At 47.3% G+C, this 23,323-nt stretch overlaps 1 protein-coding gene across 1 annotated transcript in view; it reads left to right on the top strand.

Moving 5' to 3' along the window:
• Positions 1-23,323, top strand: part of KLHDC1 (kelch domain containing 1) — a 1,365,548-nt gene that overhangs the window by 207,526 nt on the left and 1,134,699 nt on the right. The gene's annotated exons all lie outside the window — the stretch shown is intronic.

Below are 23,323 nucleotides of genomic sequence, written 5' to 3'. Positions count from 1 at the left end.
TTATTAAGAAATATTTTAAATGGCTCATTGATAATTTAATGGGCTGACACCTAGTAAAATGGGTGTTTCACTTGCATACTATTATTGTTGACTACTCGGAAGAGGAGTGGGTGTTATGTTTTATATAGGTACCCTAATATAGGCCCAGGGAACATCATACCATTGCACTTGATTCACCTCCCCTACATTACACCGTTGGGAGCCTTTTAAGGATTGAACGCCTTTTATGGACTGAACCTTTTACCTAGTTCTAGGCCTGGGTGCAGAAGGAGGGTTTTCCCTGAACAATAGTGTTCTATGACTTCATCTTAGACTGACACCGCGGGAATGAATATTCATAAGGCTACTTGGAAACCAGGCAGGCTATACACCACCTTACTAATATCTACGCATAAGGTTCATCATATAAGTCGTCCTCTTACCGAACAATGGCTAACGCAAGAACAAGGGACAAAGGGACTCTATATACTTCTCTGTATAAATACAGCACCTCTTGCTATCAGCAGTTAGAGGGAACCGAGACTTTCAGGCCGACACACTGACCAGAGACGCTGAGGCTCCTGCATGCAGGTGCTCCAGCTTACAGTGGTCTAAACATCCCTTGCGGTGTGTCCAATTCGAGACCAAGAGGGGCTCCTACATTCTCACACTTCAGGTAATGGGGTTTGACTAAATCCTAGAGGGATTGTTTGCTTCCACGCCTACTCATATGCTAGGTACACTTAGGTACATCTAGATAGGCATCGTAGGAGTACGCCCACTTTTATCATGCATTTTATATTCATGTATTTATTCATACTTATTGCAAGATGGTAGAACTGTACTATCCTTTTATATTCATAGTACTGCTAATCGTATATCTGTGCTACTGTCTAATGGTTGGTGCAGCTCATATATTTTACACGAGAATAACAACTGTTCAATAAACCCTTATTAAAACGCCCAGACTGTTTATTCTGTGTATCTCTGAAGGTAAACTAAATGAGCACGAGTGACACTGCGAAAAGTAGTACATTGTTTCCACGATCTTGAGGGATCAGGGTTGTCATGTACTAAGATTGCCAGAAACTAATCTCTCACCGATAAGAGGAGACAATAGTGGCACTGTGAGCTAGCTTAAATCCAACATTTCTCGTGGAGGGGTACAGAACCAGTCTGCCACCAATCCCACAGTTTGTTATCCAAACGCGCAGGTCCTGCATTGGTACTATAGGAACTACACAACACCATCCTAGTGGTGGGAGAGTTGCTGGCCAGATACTCTGCCGCCACTCCCTCCACCTGCCACAGTGGCTAGGAACTAAGAGGTCAGTTCGAAAGGCAACTTTCTTTCCAGCCCTAAGTGGCCGCCATGGTTTTTTGCTGATTTGCTCTGTTACAGGCCCTGAAAAAGTGTATTTTTTTGCTGCCACTTCACTCCCTGAAAACCGTTGTCCAGGCGCTCAGCACCTCTATATGTAATTATGCAAATGTCTTGTATTTTGGCCTTCCTAGTTGTTTGATCAAACAGCTTCAGGTGGTATGGAATGCAGCCGTGCACCTTTTGCTAAAAATTCCTCGCTGCTCCTCTATCTGACATCACCTCATTGACCTTCACTGGCTGCAGACCAGAAAAAGGATACTGTTTAAAATCTTGGCAAAGACCGATTGCTCACTGCCATTGGCCTGCTCCTGGGGATCCAGCTTTCCTCTCCCAGCACCCCACCCCTGAGAGACTGGTTATCCAGGCCTCCATGTCCAAAGTCAACCCTGGCACATTCCCTGGTGCATTCCCTATCACACCACCGGATAGGGAATCCAAGAGGCTGGGTGCCTCGTAAGAGGCTTTTTTCTTCCACCAGTCTTGCACTGTGGTCCGTGAACACTGGGGCTGATATTCCCACACAGTTTAGTCTTCGCTTTCACAAGTGCTGCCCATGGCCTTGGAGGAGGCCCGAGCTGTCCTGTCCTAGGTAGCAGCGAAGTGCATTAAAAAAAAGTATGGGAACTCTAATCGTGAGGGCAATTTGGGGAGGGGTGCAGGTCAGTGAGCGTTTGAACAGGGTGAAAGGCGTGGCTAAAAAGAAGAAAACATGTATTTGTCTTTCACCTTATGGTAACTTCATTTACTATAACACACACCTTAGATAAAAAATAAATACAAGTTAAACTAATCAGTGATAGATGCAGTATTTTAAAGTTATCACTACAGAGGTCTGTGTTTGTAACGAGACAGCCACAGAATTGAATACTGGTTAGTGTAATAGGGAATAGTGACTTGTGTAGTTGTAGTGATAGGAGGTCTCTGCCTGTGACATAAAAGACTTTGAATAAGTAGGTAATTATGGTAGACTTGCTTTACTAACTGTATAATGTAGGCTGCTACAAAATACGCAAAAGATATAGTTTTATGATTATAAAAAGTGCTTCCAATATATAGATCTTAGTAATATGCAGACTGTAGCTCGTGCAAACATTTTTTATAACTGTCCTTTAAAAGCATGCATTCCTCAGCTCAGATGGTCATTTTACAATACCCCTAAAAAAGAATAAGGAGCATATTTATGAAACTTTCACGTAATGCAGGATAGCGAGCAAAGTTACTGCACTGTGTTGTGTGAAAGGGAGACAGCATATCTATGAAGATATGGCACATTTCTGCTCTACTAGTGCTGGTGTACTGTGTGCTGCCTAATGCCAATGCTGGTACCTTTGCGCCATATTGCACAGGTACATGCGTTGAAGGCAGGATTGTTTTTGTGCAGGAAGAGGTCCTTCCTGCACAAAAAAAATCCTTAAAGGGATCACTTTGATCAGCGGGATTGCACTCCTCCATTCACAGAAACCCTCTTTCCCCAATACCACCATTCTCAGACCGGTTGCACCCTCTCAACTACTTCCTGAAGAACGAGAAATTCAAAATGCTCAAGTTGTATTAGGTCCTGTCTACCCTCGACCGTGGAGGGTATCGTTGGACTTGCAGGACACATATTTTCACATACTCGTCCTGCCGGCCAACAGACATTACCTAAGGTTCAAGGTGTGCCATGGGCACTTTCAGTTTACTGTGCTCACATTTGGCCTTACCAGTGCCCCCATCTTCGGAGCATAGCTCTTTCTCCAATCCCTGGGAATTTTTTAACATCAGGGTGGAGTAGATACACTTAGTCTACACTAGTACCATGTCTTCTAATGGGGAACCAAGTCAGACTCGGGTGTCTGGGAACAATGTCCTTAGATTCAGGGAACTTAGGTCCCTTTTCTAAGTCTAGAAAACTGAAGACCGATAATAACCCTACTAGGTCTTTTCTCACAGAGTTACTTCTTCAAGATGACATCCAGAATCCTGGGAGGCCACTGGAGGAGGAAGACTTTGGTAGGAGAGGTTTACCTTACAGAGAAAAGGGCAAAAGGTGCCTAACACTTCTGACCCCGCCTCTGGACATGGCCATGAGGATCCTGGAGAGATCCACTTGGATCTCCCTGGGCCTGAAGAGGGAGCTGCTGGTAGTACAGAAGGGGGTCACAACAGTAGGCCTACATTTTCTCCCCCTGGGTTGGTAAAAGGGATTACAAGGAGGAACAGGTCCTCCTTATCCTCATCCTTACGCTCCTCAGTATCCGCTGCTGAGTCTACCCACTTTCATACAGAGGGTGAAGCCTTAGATGGAGGGTACAGCTTTCTCCAAGTTGAAAAGACAGAGCTCAAGTTGATGAGGGAGCAGCTGGCTCTTGAAATGGAAGCCCTAGAGGTGAAGAGAGAAAGGAAATATTTGGTGTTAGATCCCCATAGTGGCAGAAGTAGAGAATCCAGGGTCAGGGAGGAACACTTTGACTCTAGAACTCTCAAAAGGATAGTCCCTCCTTATAAAGCTGGGGATGACATCCACCAGTGAGTTACTGCTTTAGAGAGGGCCTGTAAAGTCCAGAAGGTCCCCCAGAAGCAGTGGGCAGCTATCCTATGGCTCTCCTTTACAGACAAAGGTAGACATAAAGGTTAGAGAAGAGAATGCAGACAACTAGTCTTGAAGGAGGCACTCATTGATGGGTTTGGGCTTACTACTGAGGAATACAAGATTACGTTTAGGGAAACTCAGAAAGAGTCCTCACAAAAGTTCTCACACGAGAACAGGTCAAGAAACAGGAACAAGCCAGAAGCACTTGAGCCTGAAAGAATGGCCCGGACTGCTTGTAAAAAGAGAGGTAGGAAGAGTAAGAAATGTTCTCATCCAGGGGATACTCATCAATAGTCATAATCTATGAATAATTCCGCCCATGTGCGGGATCCCGGAGCATATAGAAAATACATATATATACATATATATGCATATGTGAGAACATATACATGCAGCCTAAAATGTTTCAAACATGGCAAAAATGCTGAAATTACATAGGTTTGCATTGTAGTACCCCTAACCCATAAGGAAAAAAGGAAGCACTAAACCAATTGTCCTACAACAATGCTTTATTGCCATCAAGCAATCTTGCAATTAATTGCAGGTATTTGCCTGTAGGGTGCAGCAGAGTATCAAGAAACAAAGAAAACTGACACCTTGCCTTTAAGGCATTAGAGTAGGGGGACCGTGCCTTTAAGACCTGTAGGAGACCCCCTGCTCCCATGATGCACCACAGGTGACAGTTAGGTTAGTTCTTTTTGACGGCTCCTTCTATGAGGATCCTGGAGCTTGAGCTCTTCAGTTTTTTGACTGAAAGTGATTTTTTTCTTCAGAGGTTCTCAGAAAACTCGACATTTTCTGACTCCTAAAGACTTATTCTGCTGGTTTGTTTGTTTACAGCTAATTTTTTCCAGTCAGAATATCTGACTTATTCAGGAAATGCCCTTCCTGTGGCAATAAGATGGCACTGGCAGATCCACACTCTGTGTGTATTGTGTGTCTTCCATCCTCACACAATCCTGACCAGTGCCCCCACTGCCAGAAATTTTCCAGGCGGACTCTGCGTGACAGAGAGCGCATAAACCTTCATGCACAGCTGGAGAAGGAAAGAAGCCGTCATGGAGGCGACCATGGAGTCTTCAAATCACCTTCTTCTGCCACACAACACCGAAAACGGCGACATACCACCTCTCCTGAGTCCAGGAAGAAGAAGGTTCCAGGAGATTCGCCGTCGCAGTCGCCCTTGAAAAGACTCAGACATTCTTCGGCGTCAAGAGACGAATCACCATCTCGACGTTGAGATTCTCCGCCGCATACAAGTAAGACGGCGTCGAGGCACAGCGCTTCGGGCTCGAAGGCTGTTGGTCCTATGAGACCTGGAAAGTCTCCGTTGACGTCGAGGCTTCCGTCAACGTCGAGACACTCTCCGCCATCCTCAAGGGGGTCGGGGTCGAGAGTTACGACGGCGAACATCTCGCCGCAAGTGGGCTTGTCGACGTCGAGAGTTTCGTCGAAGTCCCATCAATTGGCGTCAAGGAGATCGTCGCCGACTCGACGTCATGGGAGATCGACGTCGAGATCACCAGGCCGCCGGCGAAGATCGACGTCGAGATCGCCAGGCCGACGGCGAAGGTCGAGGTCTCTGCATCGCCGTAGGCGATCGACGTTGAGACCACCGTCGAGAGCGGAACGGCGTTCCCAGAGCCGATCGACGCCGATGGTGACGCAGACTTCATCGACGTCGAGGGATAAAACTGTAGCGGCCATGGAGGAGACCCGGCATAAAGTGATGTCCAGGTCCAGATCGTCATCTGGTAACCAGTCATTATCCCCAGGACTGCATATCGTGCACATTTCTCCGGAGAAATCTCCTGAAGCTGCAGAAAAGTACGGTCTCTCGCCTCGTTGGCTGGAAGATGTGGGTACAGGCGACTGCAGAAGTCTGGGCTCTGACTACTCTTGCACTTATTTGCCCTCTAGGATCTCCCTGCGGAGAAGCAAGTCTCCTCCCAATAGACCAAGATCGCCTTCCACACGCCGATCACGGTCCAGAGATCGTCCGTCTCCTCCCAGAAGACCAAGATCACCTTCTAGACATCGATCAAGGTCCAGGGTTCATCACACCTCACATCACGACCGTCTCCACAAGAGACGACGCACAAGATCGCCCACATGGTCTTCCTCCACGAGGTCCTCAGTCCGGGACTATTCTCCGACCTTCTCCTCGACTCCTCCATCTCAAGTGTCTCCCATCGATGACATCGCCACCTTCTCCGATGTCCTGGGCAGAAACTGAACATCACGTTGCACACACCTGTGGTTCCCACATCGATCATCTTTGACACCTTACACCATCGCACAGCTCCCAGACCACTGCTTCCTTTGGTGCCAAGACTCTTGGAACCAGCTATTGCTACATTCCTCACCCCGGCTACGGTGGGCTCTGTGTCTTCCAGGATCGCCAAAAAGTATAAGGCACCAGCCGAGGATCCCTTATTCCTCAGAGCTGATCCACCAGCGGACTCAGTTATTGTGGCGGCTGCCATGAGGTCGCACTCAGCGTCGGTGTCATCTTCTGTCCCCCCAGAGAAGGACAGTAAGCAGATGGACTCCTATGGCAGGAGAGTGTGCAATACATCGGCTTCGTATATGAAAGTAGCAAGTGCCTCAGCCCTTCTCATGCGATATGACCGATCTCTTTGGGACTCTCTCTCAAGGTTTACTGTAAGGCTCCCAAAAGAGGACCGGCAGGACTTCAACAAGATTCTTCTTGAAGGTGGGCTTGTAGCCAGTCAAATCATAAGTGCGGCAGCGGATGCTTCAGATCTCGCCGCTCATGGTTACTCCCATGGCGTCTGTTCTCGGCGCTCAGCCTGGCTGCGACTAACAGACATTAAGCCTGATGCGCAGAACAAGATTTTAAACCTACCTTTTAACGGCTCTTCCTTGTTCGGGGCTCACGCCGACGACGAAATGAATAAAATGAAAACAGAAATGGATACTGTCAAGGCTGTTGGGCTGGAGAAGCGCAAAGAATATCGGAAGCGGTTTCGTCAGGTCGACAAACGTTCCTTTCAGCAGAGGGTTCAAACCCCTCAATGGTCCTCCCAGAACCAACAGAGACCCCAATTCCAGCAGAGGGGTCGTGGCAGAGGAAGAGGGAACGCCAAGAAGCAGCAGTCCACCTCCAAGCAGCCTCCAAAAAAAAAAGGGAGGCTTTACTTCCTCCGCGCCCGTTCGCCACTCCGGTAGGAGGGAGTAACGTTTTTCACCTGGAAGAGTGGGAAACCATAACAAGAGACAAATGGGTGCTGAATATTGTGTGGCATGGTTACTTGCTAACGTTCAAGTCTCCCCCTCCGCAAGTGCCCCCGCAAATGAAGCACCTTCCTCAACTTCAAAATCGGCTTTTACAAGACGAAGTAGCTATTCTCCTCTCCAAGAGGGCCATAGAGGAAGTCCCACCTCTCCAAAGAAACCAGGGGGTATACTCCCGCTACTTTCTAGTTCAAAAGCGAGGAGTAACCAAAGAGTACAGACCTATCCTCGACCTGCGCCTGCTGAACAGGTTTATCAGAAAGGAAAAATTCAGAATGCTAGCCTTGCATCAAATCTTTCCGCACCTTCACCAGGGAGACTGGATGTGTGCCATCGACCTGCAGGACGCCTACTTCCACATTCCTGTCTCAGTGAAACATCGCAAATTCCTCAGGTTTCAGGTCTCTCGTCACCACTACCAGTACCGAGTGCTTTCGTTCGGCCTCAAATCCGCCGCACGCACATTCTCCAAGTGCATGGCTGTGGTGGCTGCCTTTCTCCGCCAGCGGAAGATCTTCGTCTATCCTTATCTCGATGACTGGCTCCTGAAAAGTTCCACACCTGCGCTACTCCAGCGCCATCTCTCGTACTGCCTCATCCTGCTGTAGTCCTTGAAGTTGCAAGTCAACTACAAGAAGTCGGTTCTCAACCTCACTCAACGGATACACTATCTGGGCGCCTCCCTGGACTCCGCAGAGGCAAGCGTGTGTCCTTCGGAGGAGAGGTTGTCATCAATGCTTCTCAAGTGCCACACTCTTCTCGACTCTGCACTTCCCCCAGCCAGGCAAGTGTCTTCAATACTGGGATCGATGGCCTCGTTCATCTTCATTGTGCCCAATGCACGCCTTCACATGCGGCCTCTACAACAGGCACTTGAAGACCAATGGTCTCAGAGGTCAAGTCGCTGGGAAGATCGTGTTTCTCTCCACCAAGCTGCCAGGGACTCCCATCAGATGGTGGATGAAACTTTCTCACCTGCTGCAAGGGGTCCCTTTTCATCAGACGCCTCCAACACAGACAATGGTCACAGATGCCTCAATGCAAGGCTGGGGAGCTCATATGGACCAGCTTCAGGTACAAGGTGTCTGGTCCGAGACAGAAAGGAGTTATCACATCAACTTCTTGGAACTACGGGCGGTCCATCTGGCGCTCAAATCCCTGTTCCCGTCTCTTCAATCCAGCCACATTCAGATTCAGACAGACAATACAACAACTATGTTCTACCTGAACAAGCAAGGAGGCACCAGGTCACGAGTCCTGTCTCTGGAGGCCCAATCCATTTGGCATTGGCTGCTGGTGAGAGGCCTTTCAATCATCGCAGTCCACCTGCCGGGAACCCTGAACGTGCAGGCAGACGACCTCAGCAGAGACTTTGTAGAAGCGCACGACTGGGTGCTGAACGACGACGTCGCCCAAGAGGTCTTCTGGCAATGGGGAGTGCCGGACATCGATCTGTTCGCAGACGCGGCAAACAAGAAATGCCCTGTCTTCGCTTCCAGGTTCCCCCAGCAGGGATCACAGGGGAATGCACTTTTGATCAGCTGGTCGCAGACATTGCTGTACACTTTTCCTCCTCGCCCTCACATCCCGGCGGTCATACAGAAGTTCTACAGGACCAACACCAGAATGATCCTGATAGCACCGGAGTGGCCACTCCAGTGGTGGTACCCGGATCTCCTTCAACTGTCAGAGGTTCCACACCGGAGGTTGCCCTGCCTCCCGGACTTATTGACCAAGAACCAGGGGAGAGTGTTCCATCCCAATCTCCCCTCCCTCTGGTTGACTGCATGGCTCCTGAAGTCATCCAGTACGGACATCTAGACCTTTCGGCTGACTGTATGAACATTCTTCGAGAAGCAAAGAGGCCCTCCACTAGGAAGTCCTATGCCTTCAAGTGGAAGAGGTTTTACCTTTGGTGTAGAGACAACGCTCTTGATCCGACTCAAGGTCAAGAGCAAGTGATACTTCCATACTTACTGCACTTGGCAAGGTCTGGCCTAAAGTACTCCTCCATCAGGGTCCACTTAGCTGCTATCACAGCTTATAGAAAGTCCCCTCCCCAGACCTCATTCTTTCAACTGCCTGTAGTCAGAGATTTCCTAGAGGGGCTTAAGAAAGTGTTTCCACCAGTGAGGTCCCCTTCTCCTCCCTGGGAGCTTAACATTGTTCTCACCAAACTGATGGGTGCTCCTTTTGAGCCTATCCATAAGGCATCTTTACAGCATTTGACCTGGAAGGCTGCTTTCTTAGTAGCCATCACTTCAGCCCGCAGGGTAAGTGAGATTCAGGCCCTGTGCTGCAAGGAGCCTTACACTGTTTTCCACGCCAATAGAGTGGTGCTGCGGACTCATCTGAGCTTCCTGCCCAAGGTGGTCTTGAATTTTCACATAAATCAGGTTATCACGTTGCCCACTTTCTTTCCTCAACCAACCACTCCCCCGGAGAGAGCCTTACATTCTCTAGACCTCCGGAGGGTATTGAAGTTTTACCTTGCTAAAACCCTTTCGCTTAGAAAGTCTGACTGGCTCTTTGTCAATTATGGTTTAACAAATACCGAGTTGGCTGCTTCCAAAAGATCTATTTCTAGATGGATTGTTTCCTGTATAGCCTTTTATTACCAACTAGCCAACAAGGTTCTGCAGGGCAGACCACGAGCACACTCTACCAGAGGGAAAGCTTCTACTACAGCTCTCCTTCGCAACGTTCCGATATCTGAAATTTGCAAAGCGGCTACATGGTGCTCGATGCATACCTTTTAACGCTATTACTTCCTAGATTCAGATGCACAGGCCGATGCACAGGTGGGGCAGGCCTCTTTGAGGAATTTATTTGAACAAATGCGGTTTGAATGTGATGCTACTTCATGTTCTATATGCTCTGTTGATCGTCCGCGAGACTTTGGGTATGGGCTTGGTACTCTATTCATAGATTATGGCTATTGATGAGTATCCCCTTGATGAGAAGGATTAGTCACTTACCTGTAATCCTAGTTCTCATCCAATCCAGGGGTATACTCCTCAAAGTCATAAGCGACCCACCCACCTCCCCGGACGAGCATTCTCTTCAAGTTCTTGTTTATTGATTGCATATCTACTCGGGTGCATGTGCACCATCAAAAAGAACTGACCTAACTGTCACCTGTGGTGCATCATGGGAGCAGGGGGTCTCCAACAGGTCTTAAAGGCACGGTCCCCCTACTCTAATGCCTTAAAGGCAAGGTGTCAGTTTTCTTTGTTTCTTGATACTCTGCTGCAGCCTACAGGCAAATACCTGCAATTACAAGTTTGCTTGATGGCAATAAAGCATTGTTGTAGGACAATTGGTTTAGTGCTTCCTTTTTTCCTTATGGGTTAGGGGTACTACAATGCAAACCTATGTAATTTCAGCATTTTTGCCATGTTTGAAACATTTTAGGCTGCATGTATATGTTCTCACATATGCACATATATGTATATATATGTGTTTTATATATGCTCCGGGATCCCGCACATGAGCAGGGATTATTTATAGATTATGACTTTGAGGAGTATACCCCTGGATGAGAACTAGGATTACAGGTAAGTAACTAATCCATCCTACACCCAGACTACAAGTGAGGATCAGTCTCCTCAGGGAGATGGTCTTGCCCCTGGTAAGGAAACTGCCCCATAGTAGCTTGGGCCTGATACAGCAGAACCTTTGGGGGCAGGAGGACCCTCCAAGGAGGAATAGCAATCCTGGCCCTCGCTTGAGAGCCCCGGAAAGCAGGTAGCTGCAGAAGAAGCAGGGGATGTCTGTAGATCCCATATAATTTACTGGTAAAGATGGCCTCCTTTCTTGTGAAGCTTGGAACCCCAAACCTGGTGCTCCCAGGAGGTTGGTTATTCCTCTGAAGGTTAGGGAGTTCCTCTTAACCCTGCACATGACATACCCCTTGCAGGACATCTTGGGTAAAAGCAAAACTTGGGACAGTCCTGTTCTACACTTTCACTGGCCCAACATGTCTGGAGACACCAGGGAGTTTTTGTCGCTCTTGTGTAACCTACCAAGGCAGTGGTAAGTCAGGTGGCACCACAAAGGCCCCCTTAATCCCACTATATATGTCAGAACTGCTGGAATCAAGTGCGGTCCCCTCAGGAACAGATGACCTTACCCCAAATCCACCACGACCAAAACCAGTAGCAGGCAACAACCTCTGCCACTAGACCTTGCCCGAGGGGGAAAGGGGAAGTGGAAGACAAAACAAGAGAGACACGCCTTCAGGATACTGGCTTCTACTTCTGGGATTCTGTAGAAGTTCTGCAAAATATAAGCACACAATTCTTCACTTGTTACTGCTAACCTCTCTATACTCTCACCCTTACTCCTCCCCACTATAGTGTTCCTTACCCGTATCTTATATAAGGCTAGCTCCTCTCTGACTGTCTTGTCTGTAATGTATTTTATTATGCACCTCTGGTTAACTGAAAGAACCCTGCCAAATGCAGATTTAAGTCTTTCCATAAACTTACAGGTTCTTGGCTCAAAAGTCTTTTAAGTTTTTTCCTCAGATTAAACTCTCACTGTTGCAAATAATATTTCTCCATTTATATCTACAAACTTAGAATAATCTGAAGTAGTCTTTGGTTCGCTCAAAGTCTAATGGTCTTGGTTAAAGTTGCGAGTGGATGATCATTACACAATTAAACACTCTTACTTGAAGATTGAAAGAACTTCTCTTGACAGAAGTTACATTTCACTGCATTACTCCTACTAATCCCAAACTCTGAATTGCCACCAGCTTCTCTTCCTCCAGGATATTGTATTTCTGAACTGGTGAAGAAAGATTATGTCTTGTTAAACACTCATAATTAACCTTTAACTTCATATCACAAGTTTCTTCCCATTAAGAGTCAGGAAACGGCTCGTATTCTGATTCTTCGAAGAGAAACTGAAGAGAAGGCACAGAGCGCGGAAAACTAGCTCCTGTCAGAATTTCTCCTCAGTTGAAGTGCGCTGTACGGTAGTCACGCACGCGCGTTAACTGTCAACACTGCTTCAAAAAAGAACAACTAGACCGCGCACCGCTCTAGCAGTGGTAGCGAACCGGTCTTTCTTGGAAAATGGCGGAACGACGTAATTCATGCAACACAAAGCGGAGAGACGATCTCCAACACGGATTCAGCCTCTTCCAACGTGGGTACTTCAGATCAGGTAATTTAATGGAGGCTGAGCGTTGTTTCTCAAGTCTCCCCATCCGATCCTTCTTGTGGATCTTGACAATATATGCGTGGGGTGCCCTTTGAGAGTGTGGGGATTGACATTGTTGGTCCCCTAGGCCCTCCAATAGCCTCTGGGAGTAGATACATACTGGTGGTGGGGGACCAGATACCCAGAAGCTATTCTCCTTTGGACCACTACAGCCCTCTTAGAAGTCTTTTCCAGAGTGGGCTTTCCTAAGGAGGTGTCGGACAGAGGTGCAAATGTCATGTCTTGCTACCTGAAAGCTTTGTTGAAAGAGTGTGGTGTAACTTATACATTCACCACACCCTACCATCCACAGGGCAATGGGTTAGTTGAAAGATTCAACAAAAGCCTCAAAGGTATGATTCTGGGACTATCTGACAAGCTCAGGAGGAGATGGGATGTCCTATTGCCTTGCCTTTCTTTTGCCTACAGAGAGGTTGCACAGAAGGGAGTGGGTTACAGTCCATTTGAACTTCTGATTGGACATCCAGTTAGGGGTCCACTTTGTTTGGTGAAGGAGGGATGGGAGCAGCCACTCAAAGCTCCCAAAGAGGACATTGTAGATTATGTACTGGACCTACGGTCACGTATTGCTGAGTACATGAAGAAGGCTTAGACCAGCCAAGAACTACAAAGTTATGACATGACCAAAAAGCTGTTCTGACTGTTTACCAGCCAGGGCAGATGGTGTGGGTGTTGGAGCCTGTGGCCCCAAGAGCACTCCAAGACGAGTGGAGTGGTCCCCATACAATTGTGGAGAAGAAAGGTAAGGTCACCTACTTAGAAGACCTAGGCATTCCAAAAAGCCCCCACAAGGTGCTTCATGTGAAATGCCTGAAGCCTTACTTTGAGAGGGCTGATATGAGCTTGCTCATGGCCACTGATGAGGGACAGGAGGAAGAGAGGGACCCTCTCTCGGATCTCCTCTCACACAACCCAGATGCTGGTTCAGTGGATGGAGTTGTCTTTGCAGACAGCCTCACTGACCAACAACAAACTGATTGTCGACAAGTACTCAGTCAGTTCCCAGTACTCTTCTCTCTGACATCCAGTCAGACTACTTGGTGCACCCATGAGGTGGACACAGGTGACTGTCTGCCTGTCAATAGTAAAACCTACAGGCAACCTGACCTTGTCAGAGAATGCATCAGGACAGAGGTCCAGAAGATGCTAGAGTTGGGGGTCATCGAGCCTACAGTAGTTCTTGTACCCAAGCCTCATTTCCAGGGCGGAAAGAGACACATGAGGTTCTGTGTAGACTACAGAGGTCTCGGTGCAGTCACAAAGACTGATGCCCGTCCAATCCCCAGGGCAGGTGAGCTAGTTGATCCTCTGGCTGCCGCCAAGTGTCTCAGCACCTTTGACCCAACTGTGGGCTATTAGCAGCAAGGGTCTGGAATTTAATAAAATATCTACTTGTCCATGGGGCAGGTTGCTTCATAAATCTATTTGTCCTGTAACAAAATCCACTTGTCCCTTTGGTGCTATGTAGTACAGCGACAACTTATGGCAGCAATCTCATTTTATAAGATCTCGGTTATAGCCTTTCCGATTATGCCAGGACTCATACCATAGTAGTGTTTGAATACTTGCAATCCCCTTATGTTCCGCAGATCTACATACTGGGGATGAAGGTAGTGGTAAGCAATAGTTCCATAGTTAGAATGCCCTTTTGAGTCTTTGCAAACCTACTAACTTGCATGTTTGAAGGGTTTTCAACAACTCTTCTCTAATCTTTTTCCATACTGAGAAATGTTGGAACTTTACTCCTGACAATGGCAGATGTAAACCTTCTTCCAGAGTTGGGAAAAAGTGGTTGGAAGGAAAGTGAACTTGCAAACACTCAGATTTTTGCATGAGCAAATCTACACATGCATATTTGCTGACGGTAAAATGCAGTTCACAAATATTTTCTACTATTTCTTGTCCTACTTCTGAACATTCTTGGGAATTCACAAAAGCCGTATAACTACACTTAATGCAAGAACATATAACATGGGTGCACTTTGAGACTTTATTTAATAATTGGGCCCCAAATTTGGTCTGGCGTTGACCGTGACCTTTTGTGTTTATTAAAATTCTGTCTCTCTCTGAATAGGCTGGCTTCACTGCGAGTGACGGCATTCTGCTCTTTCACAAGGAGCATATTGGCACAAAATGTTTTGTTCGGTGCCAGTAACTACTGTGGCAGTGTGTGCTTTTTGAGACCAAAAAAAGCATTTTTGCTTTTGCCAATGTTTGTTACAATGGTGAGGGCCGGCAGCTCCCACACCAATACGGTTTTACAAAAACCATGCCAAAACAAGTCACACACTGACAAAACAAAAAAGCTGACCACCAATTTCAGACTTACCAGCTTTGCCAATACTTGTTTATTTTTGTTTCCGATAATCTTATAGAAACTGGTTACACTGATTTTCCATTATGAATATTTTTGGGAAATACTAGCATGCATCAAACACATGTTACTAAATGTTGCTGCAAATAAATGGTACTTTAAATTTTTCCCTGCTTTCATTTTTTTAAATAACAGTTTATTTTGAAAGCAAAGAATCAGTCTTGCTTTCAAGCTTCTGCAAATATTTGCAGCAAATCAGAGAGCTTTCTGGGAGCATTATACATAGCCTCATATTGCTAAACTTTGAAAACGTGTGTACACATTTTGATACTGGAACCACTGTCAGTAGTGCAGTTGGAGCTTACAACATTTACTTAGACCGCACACCCTAATAATAAAGGCTTTCAATTAATGAACCATAAATACAAGTTTGAACAGCATTAACATATGGGCAAAAATATTACCTTCACTGCAGAAAGTGCCCTTCCCTGATCCGTAATGTGGGACTGCAAACTGGCAGCCAAAGGGTTTGTGCTGCAGGGGGTTGGGCCTACTTGTCCCAAGGACAACATACACATGAAAACTTGTTGCCCTTGACCCCAAACAATATGTCCTGGGAGTCAGGCTATAGGAATTCCACATCCCTGTAGTAGACCAGGCTCTCAGAGGACACTAAACAAAAGACTGCATTTTCAACTTTTGGTGGGCACTTCCAAATCACAGTAATGCCCTTTGGGTTGAAGAATGCACCTGCCACATTTCAGAAGTTGGTGAATCAAGTTCTGTCGGGCCTGGAAGACTTCAGTGCAGCATATCTAGACAATATTGCTGTCTTTAGTTCCATCTGGTAGGATCACCTGGTCGTCCTCAGGAGTGTGCATGAGGTCTTGAACAAGGCAGGCTTCACTATCAAGGCCAGTAAGTGTCAGATATGGCGGAGCAAAGTTGTTTACTTGGGCCACCTGGTAGTTGGAGGTCAAGTTCAACCTTTGCAGAGCGAAATCCAAACCATCAGGGAATGGTTTGCTCCCACTACTCAGACTCAGGTCAGAGCTTTTCTGGGCCTGACTGGGTATTACAGAAGATTTGTAAAGGGGTCTATAGTGAAAAATACAATGATCTTAGCTGTAAGAAGATGCCTAAAATGGCAAATTGGACAGTTTGCTGTCAAGAGGCCTTTAATGCCCTGAAGAGGGCCATTTGTTCAGCGCCAATTCTGAAGAGTCCTGATTAATCCATACCATTAATTGTCTAGACAGATGCCTCTGAGATAGGAATAGGAGCAGTACTCTGCCAACTTAATGAAGAGCGATAGGATCAACCAGTAGCTTTTATCAGCAGAAGGTTGTCCCCCTGAGAGAAATGTTGGTCAGCCATAGAGAGGGAGGCGTTTGCTGTGGTCTGTGCCTTGAAGGAGTTGAGGCCATACCTGTTTGGCACTCACTTCATTGGTCAGACAGACCACAAATCCCTTGCAATGGCTTAAACAGATAAAGAGTGACAACCCCAAACTTTTGAGCTGGTCCATTTCCCTACAGGGGATAGACTTCTCAGTGGAACATAGACCTGGGAGTAACCATGCCAATGCAGATGGACTTTCCAGATATTTCCACTTAGGAAATGAAGACTCAACTGGGCAAGGTTAGTCTTATCTTCTTTTGTTGAGGGGGGAGGTTCATGTAGGAAAGTAGAATCTTTCTGACATGGTTGCCCCCACTTTTTGCCTGGTGTCAGTGTGTTTTGACTATAGTACAATGGGATCCTGCCAACCAGGACTCCAGTGTCCGTGCTCTCTCGCCTAAATTGACTGGTAAGTAATTTCTACACCCGACAATTGGCATACTGGTGTACCCTTGTAAGTCCCTGGTATATGGTACTAAGGTACTCAGGGCATTGATACACCAATGGGAGCCCATGCAAACTGTGCCTGAAGGACTGCCATTGCAGCCTGCGTTAATTAGTGCATGCACCTTTCACTTCAGATATAAGGTTTACCTTATATCCGAGTCACGACTTAAAACCTATGTCACCCCTAAGGTAGGCTCTTCAGCCCAGGGGCAGGGTGCATCATGGTTCTAAGTGTGAGGGTGCCCCTGCATGAGGAAAGGCACCCCTACAAACTCCTTACTCCATTCTCTGGGCTTTGTAAGTGTGGGGAAGCCATTGTAAGGTATGTAGTGGACACTTGCCAAGTTGAGATGTCCAACTACATAATGGCTTCACCGAACCTGGCCATATTGGTATCAAACATGTTGGAATCATGTAACTACACCGATTCCAGTGTTAGTTGCATAATACCATGCTCCTTAGAGGACCCCACTCCCCATTACTGCCTATGTAGCCTTGCAGGGTCTGCTGGCCAACCAGTGCTGCTGCCAAATCCAGACACTGTGCTGCTCTCCTGCTGATGCGTCTAACTTGGGCAGGGGAAGGCAGAACAAAGGATTTCATTTAGAGGAGGGGTGTAGCCACCTCTCCTTCAGAAGTAGGTGTCTCCGGGCTAGGGTGGAGGTGCATCCGAGACTGCTTTGAAGGGCACAGATGGTGCCCTTCTTGCATAAACCACTTTCCTCTAGTGCAAGAACCCTTGGCCTCCCGCTCTGGCGAGAAAGTACACAAAAGACAGGGTAGTGACCACCCCCTTTCCAGCTCCTCCCCCATGAGGTGCCCAGAGCTCCTCCAGGTGGCTGCTTGATTCTGCCATCTTGAATCTAAGATAGGCTGAGGCCACTGGGTGCATCTGACTGGTCAGTCCCCCAGAGTAGCCTCCCTGACACCCCCTGATAGATGGGTCACAGCAGAAGTGTCCAACCCTCTTTCTGGGTTACTTAAGGGCTCCTCTGATGATGGGTCCTTAGATTAATCTGAAGAAGGATTCAGTTGAAAGATTTGTCTTGATTATCCTCCCAAAAGACTCTTCTGCTACTGGACACTGTAATCTGCTGTTGGCTGTGCCGGAGTCAATATAAGACTGCTCCTGGTAGGAAGGCATCTACTGCAACTTTGTCTCCGTGCTTTGCAACCATCCAGCAACATCCATGGCCGTGTATCCTCCAGAGTCACAAGGATTTGGGTGCATCAAGGACAGCTGGAAGGAATCTCCCCTGGAGTGAAGGAGTCCCTCCCCTGTAGCTGCAGGCACCTCCACGTCGATGACCGGTCTGTGGATCCTGCTGTCCCCCTGACTCTTCAAGGCTCCACAACACAGGTGGTGGTTTGATTGTTCTCCTGAGGCCTGACCTGCCTTTTGTGCAACTTGGAAGACTGCAGTCCCTTGTGAAGCTGCTGGAACCGCATCCCTGTGCACCACGTCTGCCTGCCATTGCCAAGGCTTGTTGACTCTCCAGTCTGAAGATCTTCGAGCTCCAAGAAGCCCGAGCCTCAAGCATCCCTTTGCTGCCAAAGCGACGTCCTCACTGCATCTCCTGCGACGTGGTCCTCCATCTTTGGTGAGCTGCTGAAGCCTTTTTGCGACTCTCTGTGCCTGCTGCCAGAGAGCCCTCCGTGGTCTTCCATCGATTCCTGCTGGGTGGCTCTCCTGCTAGCTTGGGGCCAGGCCCTGACTTACCTGTGGTAGGTTAGTCCCTCAGACCTTGCTAGTCTGCACTAAGCATTTCTTCCTGCAACTCGTCTGGTGCATTTGCCTAGGATTGTTAGTGTTCCTGCTGGCCACTGACCAGCCTGCAATTCATCGACCATCATGGCACAGCTCGTGGACGGCTCCTGTGTTCCTACATCATTGCCTTGTCTCTATAGCTGCATCTCCAAGTCTCCATCCTACCTAAAGTACCTTAGCGAAGGGTGGGAATTGTGTTCCTGCACCTCCTGGACGTCTCTGCATGGTTTTGACTCTGTCTCTGCTCTCCTCAGGTGTGCCTTGTCCGGAATCCCAGATTGTGTTCCACTGACTTGGTCTACAGGTGACGGCAGCAGCTGGACTTCCAAAGATCTCCATTGATGTCCATGGGCAGTTCAGACTCCACTTTACACCTATGCACCCGGGCTCCCTGGTGTAGGTATCCTGCTTCTCTGGGTATCCACGGTTAGGGGTCATCTCCAACCTTCCTGGCACCAAAAGACTTCCTCGAGGTCCTGAATCCTGAAAATCTTAACTGTAACTTCCCCATGCATTCCTATGGATACTAACGCAAAGTATCACCTCTGCACCCAGCCACCATAAGGGCCCATGTGTTTTGTGTGCTTTACATACCTGTTTTGCTGATGTAGTGTTGTGTATGCATATTTCCTGGTAGGAGATATACCAAAGTAGTTTTAGTGTTTGTGTAATAAATGTTACTGGTTCTTTCTGGTGTAATCTTCACTGATTGACTGTGTAGTAAATGCACACGCTTTACACACTCCTGAGTAAGCTTTAACTGCTCTCCACAGCTACCCCTTGAGAGCTTTTAGTTATCAGGGACATCTTACACTATCACAAGGTGTTGTCTGGACTCAGTGCAGGGTGTATCACCAATAGTTGTACACCATATACTTGGCCAGCCTCCTACAGGCAGCAGGTGGCCAAGTTTCTAATGCGTTGTGGTATGGATATCACAGATTCTGTTTCTAATGCTATAGTCTCTTTTGTAGTACCCCGTCACCACACTTGGTTGCACACCTCTGGGTTCTCAGAGGCTGTTCAACATACACTGATTGACATGACCTTTGATGGCACTCATCTATTTGGTGTTCAGGCTAATTCAGCTGTGCAGCTTTTCTGCAACAGTAGACATGGTACAGCAGCTTAGTTCTGTTCCTTCTGTCTGTTACCTCTTTGTATTCCCATCACTAGGTTGTATGAGGATAATCTGTCTTTGATTTCTTACAAAATATGGCCAATTGTTGGTAGTGTCTTTTCTGTTATTTCACCTGTTGGTAATACCCAAGTGTGGTGTTCCTGTTTTCTACAGGTATTATTGTTTTAACACTGCCAGGGACAGGTTGTTTCTTTTGTGAACCCTACCTGGGTTTAGTGCCTATTGTACAGGTGGTTGTTCGCTGAAGTTGAGCTCCATGCTCAAGAGATCTTTTTCAAATGGTAATATGGATTACTTTTTTTGTACCTGCTCGTGGTGGGGCATTATGTCAGTATTCTTTCTATCTATCTATCTATCTATCTATCTATCTATCTATCTATCTATCTATCTATCTATCTATCTATCTATCTATCTATCTATCTATCTATCTATCTATCTATCTATCTATCCATCCATCCTACTGGCTGTCGCCAGTACGTAGTTATAGCTAGGACCTTGTTTCTATTAAAAAAGCGTTTTTTCTGTTGCCAATCTTTGGCGCCGTTGGACGAATCTTTGCGAATTTTTCAAAACTAATGGCCTACTCACTTCAGCTGTTGTGTTGACAATTTGGGTGTGATGCGTCAAGGGGGGCTGAGAAAAAGGGGGTTTCCAAAACGCTTTTTCTCCATGTTAATTTCCATAGGAAACTTAAGACACGGCTACACCCCCAACTGCTGAGCGGAATGACACCAAATTCGGCAGAAAGGTAGCTCTTGGTTCAGAAAGCACTCTTTTTGTTAAATGGGTTAAATCTGGTCAGTAGTTCTTGAGAAATGTAATCATTTCTCAGATATACAAATGGGGATGCGGAGGATCTGCAAACCCTCCCGATCTTGTACCTGTAATCTGATTGGCTACCAAGACTACAAACCAGGAAGTGTTGGCAGCCATCTTGTGACTAAGTTGAACAGAGACACAAGAAAAAAGGTTAAAATAAACTCTGATAAAACAAGAAATGGGCTCAGAGTAGAAACACCCTGACCCCCTAAACCTGCTCAGGGGGTCCCACAGGGACAAGATCAAGAGCAGATTTTAGATCAACAAGGCGACATAAAGGTCACCCTTGCCGATCAAGACCGTCTTCCAGTAGATGATAGCAAATCGAAAGACCTGATCAATCGTTGAAGTCTTAGGTCTAAACCCTGCCTGCAGAGGGCTTATTATATCATTACTAACCACCCAATGCAGAATTTTGATCAGAACCATTGGGCAAAAAACCTTCTGTATGCAATCCATTAGACTAATTGGCCTGTAATTAGCAGGCAAACTCTTGTCCTATTTTTTATACATAGGGACGACCTCCGCACCCTGCCACAATGGTGGTATAGGGGTTCCCAGTGCTATCTCATTCGCTATAACCAATATATATTAGACCTACACATTTATATAGTGCAAAAAAACCTCTACAGGCATGCTGTCAGGGCCAGCCGCTCTCCCAGAAGAAAACGTTGCCAGAGAATTTAACACATCCTGCATGCAGAAAGGTGGTGACGTAAAACTAACTATGGGTGGTACCAATAGTGCCTCATCCAAAAGTGGGGCCTCTTCTAGATATAAGGCTGAGAAATGGGTAAACCATTCCCCTGATGGGACAAAGTTCTGGGGCTCCATCCCAGCAGTATGCTCACCTCTGGCCACTAGTCAGATCTATAGAAACGTTTTTTTTTGTTTATTAGAGTTTTATATCGCGCAACATATATGCAGGTGAGCGAACTGGTAAATCAGTCAATAATGAACCATACATCTGAAAGAGACTATTAGCTAAAGATTCCGTACATTAGAATTACCCCCAGGCATCAGACTGCATCCGGAGAATTTTTTCCTCAGCAGTACCCCTGCGCGTCGGTAGGTGGCGTCAGTCGACCCGCGTTCGCTGCCGTGATCGCCGGGATGACGTTGCGGTATCTGCATAAACGCCACACCTGCGCGCTGACGTCAGTTCTTTCTTTTTCCGCGCCAACCGGCGCAGATCTGGAGAGAGCAGTACCCTTAGTCATTTTTGACTAGTGATTTTTCGCCTTTTGTTGACATCTTTTTTTAATTGCTCGACTCCTTGTGCATGTAGGGTTGCCCCATCGTCGGACTGGCTTCAAGCCTTGTGACTCTTGTTACAAGTTGATGTCAGTCACGGACCCGCACCTCGTGTGCCTTTGGTGCCTGGAGCGTGACCACGACCCGAAGTCGTGCTCCGGCTGTTGGGCCATTAACCTGAAGTCTTTGCGGGAGTGGTCCCAAAGCTTCTGGAGGCTCGGCAGTCAGCTCTGCGCCGCTCGAGGTCTTGGTCGAGAGGGAGGTCGCGAGACCGGTCGCTGAGTCACTACCATCACTCCTCATCGAAGTCTTCGGGTAAGTCAAAGCACAAGAAGAAGGCGAAGAAGCACAGTTGCTCTTCGCCTTCTCCTCGTTGTCGGCTGATGCGACACGGGACGCTGAAGGTCGTCATCCTTCGGCTCTGCCCGCGGAGCCTACTGGGACGGCTCAGAGCTTTCCTCCCTTCCCGGGAGCCGTCCCAGCCTCGTTCATTTTAGGAAGCCCTCCACTCCATCTTTGGGCATCCCGACTACACCAGCGTGCCTTTTACCCCACGGACTCAGCTGGGGGCTCAAAGCCTTTGATGCCGGCAGCTCTGGCCTTGGCGCTGTAGGGCCCCCAGGAATCCAGACCTGGATCCGGATCAATGCCAGTCAACCTCACGGTACCTTCCCCGGCACCAATACCTCTGACGATGCCTCTGCCACTTCTGACGCCGATTGTGTCCCCGCCTGGCATCGACCCCGGCCTCTCCCTGGACTTGGACACAGGGCCGGACAGACGTCAACCGACGCCAGTACCGGCACCGACCGGTACTTTTATACCACTGTTCTACCCTGGCGTTCCCTATCGCCCTGAGTGGCAGCCAGAGGAGAGTGAGGAGTATGTGCCATGTCTTTATTGAAGACTGTGTAACTATTGTTAGCAAAAATGTTTCTACCCTTTTATGGCACACTGTTTCCACATCCAGTTTCTATGGTGGCTCCGCCTGTTTGCACGGCATCTGGTCACAGAAGAAACTTATGTCAGTGTGTTTGCGGGCATCTTATATGGACTCCGGTGACGTCACAGGCGTGGACGACGTAGATAAGTAGTTGCGCAACACCATTTAATGACGCATAGAGGTGCTGTTGGTGAAAAGTTTCCGGATCCAGTCCTGCGCCTGGCGAGACTTCAAAAGGTAAAGAATTTGCAGCTAGACTATGTCTCAGCTATTGTGTTACCGAAGGTAAGTAGCTTACGCGTCATCTCTGCAGCATAGCGACAGTCATGAAACCTCTTCATCTCCTCCATCTCCTTTGATGTCCATGCCACTAGGGAACAAATCCGGATATTCCTTCCGGCCTTGCTCAATATCACCTCAGATCCTTGGATTCTAGACATTATCGGGTATGGATGATAAATAGAGGTAATTTCCAGACCACCTTCTCGAACTCTGAAAGAAGAGACTTATCTTCATCTTGTAACCTTTCAAAAAGAAATCCTCAAACACCTCATATCAAAGTCCCATAGAAATCAATGATTTTATCCGGAGACAGGCGTCCTATTTTGGACCTGAGGGTTCACAAGACGTTCATCAAGGAACAACATTCATTACCTGGCATCCATAGAATTGGAAGATGCATACTTTAACATACCAATTTAATATTTTACAGCGGAAATACTGAGGTTCATGATCAACAATCAACACTTTCGGTTTAAGGCTTTGCTTTCAGCCTCTGTCAAGATGCTCTAATTCTGAATCCAAAAGAAATGAA

Source organism: Triturus cristatus, chromosome 9 (genome assembly GCF_964204655.1).
Source record: "Triturus cristatus chromosome 9, aTriCri1.1, whole genome shotgun sequence".
In the NCBI taxonomy this organism is placed as follows: Eukaryota; Metazoa; Chordata; class Amphibia; order Caudata; family Salamandridae; genus Triturus; species Triturus cristatus.
The sequence above is the reverse complement of the archived record's forward strand: the minus strand, read 5'-3'. Positions and strand labels throughout refer to the sequence as shown.